General features: G+C 38.5%; 2 non-coding genes across 2 annotated transcripts in view; both read right to left on the bottom strand.

Moving 5' to 3' along the window:
* Positions 1 to 2,332: 2,332 nt before the first annotated feature.
* Positions 2,333 to 2,414, bottom strand: trnas-aga (transfer RNA serine (anticodon AGA)). Its single transcript has one exon. It is a non-coding gene; the product is annotated as a tRNA-Ser (tRNA).
* A 127-nt stretch (positions 2,415 to 2,541) lies between these two features.
* The window catches only part of trnal-cag (transfer RNA leucine (anticodon CAG)), an 83-nt gene continuing 41 nt past the window's right edge, over positions 2,542 to 2,583 (bottom strand). The window contains exon 1 of the tRNA in view: positions 2,542 to 2,583. This exon is cut by the window's right edge and continues 41 nt beyond it. This is a non-coding gene — a tRNA (tRNA-Leu).

Raw genomic sequence — 2,583 nt, 5'->3', positions numbered from 1 at the left:
TAGTTAGGAGGATTTCAATTCGGTGCTTGGTTTTATGTAGAATTTCTGGCTTTAATCTATTTCCATAATTTCGTTTTGCCCATGTCATAGCTTGGTCCAGTTTATCTTTCCAGTTCGTTCCTTTGTATTGTAGAATGTCTTCTAGTAATGTGTTTAATGCATTTTCATAATGTACTTGCAATATCTGTAAATTTGTGTGCATCCAATTAATTGCGTTAGCTGTCAGTAGTTCTAAAGTATCAAATGTAGGGATGGCAGGTTTGATGTACTGTCCTAGTATTTTAGTTTGTCTTTGGAAGGCTATTGGTAATTTGTCTTGATAAATAGCACTATTTGTTATTGTTAGGTGATGACTAATCTGTATAATTTTGTAGAAATGTTTAACCATTTGTGTTCTGTCCATAGTGTTTGTAGATAGGATACAATACTATATAGTATGACAATTTATTTATTAATGGTTTTAAAAAAAAGGAAAAAATAATGTTGTAGTTAGCATTAACAAATTGCTCCAGCTAGTAAAAACAAAGGCTCTGCTATTGTTGTTCTTTAAGAAACCTCAGTATGATGTGCTTAAAATATCCTAAAAACAGAGCATAAAACAGTCTTTTAAAACAAAAATATACAGGAGTAATACAGATAAAAGAAAAGTCATACAAAATGCATCAATATATCGTACATAGGTAGGATGACTTTTTTCCGGTTTTGGGTTTAAAAGCAAGAGTAAATAAGTCCAATTCCTACCCTTGTAATTCCGTTGAAAGTCTTCCAAGTCCTGGTATCCGGTGTGTTGTCCGTTCTGTATCCGAGTTTGCAGAAAATAACAGTATGAATGTGTTGGTGGCCGTAGTGCTCCAGCCACTGTTCTCCAACCCGGGTTGGTTGAAGTTGATCTTCTTCTCCTGATTTTTTGGTGAATTTGCACGACGTTTCGCCAATTGTTAGGCTTTTTCAAGTGCTATATAATTCCCGTAATAGAAGGTGAGTATATTGGTGATTTGCAGTTATTATCCTGCAGTTTTAGGTCTTCATAATGCACTATGGGATTTGCTCCTTTGAATAAATGAAGTACCCATAGTGCTTTGGTCTTTTTTATTTCCTTTTTAAAGGTGTAATTGACCTCCTGATCTTAATATAATCTGCAAAAGGAAACAAACTGTATAATTCTTCTGTATCAATCATTTGTACATTTCTTGAATTTTGTTGACTTATCATGTAGCCTAACCTGGTGGCACTGGCTGGTTAGGTTTAAAAAAATAGGTTATTGAGGTTGTCAGGTGAATCAAACCTTTGGTTCCTCTGACATCCTCAAGTGCACTGGCACTCACAGGTGTTGAGGCTATTGTTGTGTCCTTAAAAGATGCATCCGAAAGTATTCGTTCTATAGTCTGTTTTGTTAAGGTAATTCAGTGGGATGAGATGTGGTGTAATTGAATGATGTGAAGTTTGTATGTACAAGAATACGTCTTAAAAGTAAGGGGAATGTTTGGAATTGGGATTAAAATTTAATTATGGAGTCTGGAAGTCTATTACCTAGGTTTTTAAGGGAGTCTGGGTTTTGTTTTGGGGGGGAATAAGTTATGGGGAATAAATTTAAGGATAAGTTGTGAAATTGATTATTGGGGATAGGATTGAGGGTTACATTTGAATAATGGTTAGGTTTAGGGATTGGGTTTAGAGGTTGGTTTGAGTGCCTAGTTAAATTGTGGGATAATTATATTTTAGGGTTGGGGTTATTTTAGGGTTGAGTTTAAGGGTTAAGTTTAAGGGATAGGTTTAGGGTTTAGGTTCAGGGGTAGGTTTAAGCTTGAAGGCCTAATTAAATTATGGGTTATTCATATTTGAGGTTAAATTTAGGGGTAGGGTTGGGGGTTGAGTTTAAGGGTTAGGTTTAGGGATTGGGTTTAAGGGTAGGTTTGAGTGCCTAGTTAAATTGTGGGGTAATTGTATTTTAGGGTTGAGTTTAAGGGTTAAGTTTGGGGTTTGAGTCTTAAGTTAAGGTTAGGTGTTGAGTTTAATTAGTCTAATTGTATTTTTGGGTTGAGTTTTAGGAGTTAAATTTCGGGGTTAAGTTTGAGGGCCTAATTAAATTGTGAGATTGAATTAGGTGATAAAGTTTAGGGATTGGGTCTAAAATTTGGGTAAGAGATTAAGTTTAATGGCCTTGTTGGGTTTTTGGGGTTGGGTCTGAGGTTAGGTTAGGGTTGGGTTTTGGGGCTAAGTTTTTAAGTTAGGGTTAGGGTTAGGGTTAGATTGCAAAAGGGTCTGTGACAGAAGCACAGCTCAAGAAGGGGGGCCTGCAAGGCAGAGAGGGGTCGGTGCTGCTCTTCAGCATCGTAGTCGGCAGGATTCGAACCTGGGCGGGGAGACCCCAATGGATTTCTAGTCCATCGCCTTAACCACTCGGCCACGACTACCCCGCCTCAGGTGCACCGGTGGCGCGGTTGGTCTTTGAGACCCTTTTTTTGGCTCACGTGCTGAAAGGACCAGGGAGGGCGCCATCCTTGACCCGTTTCAAACGGGGCAAAAAGGAGCACCCGCTGTTGTCAGAAGTGGGATTCGAACCCACGCCTCCAGGGGAGACTG

This window comes from Amia ocellicauda, chromosome 1 (genome assembly GCF_036373705.1).
Source record: "Amia ocellicauda isolate fAmiCal2 chromosome 1, fAmiCal2.hap1, whole genome shotgun sequence".
Taxonomy (NCBI): Eukaryota; Metazoa; Chordata; class Actinopteri; order Amiiformes; family Amiidae; genus Amia; species Amia ocellicauda.
Note: the sequence above shows the minus strand (reverse complement) of the source record. Positions and strands in the feature narration are given on the sequence as shown.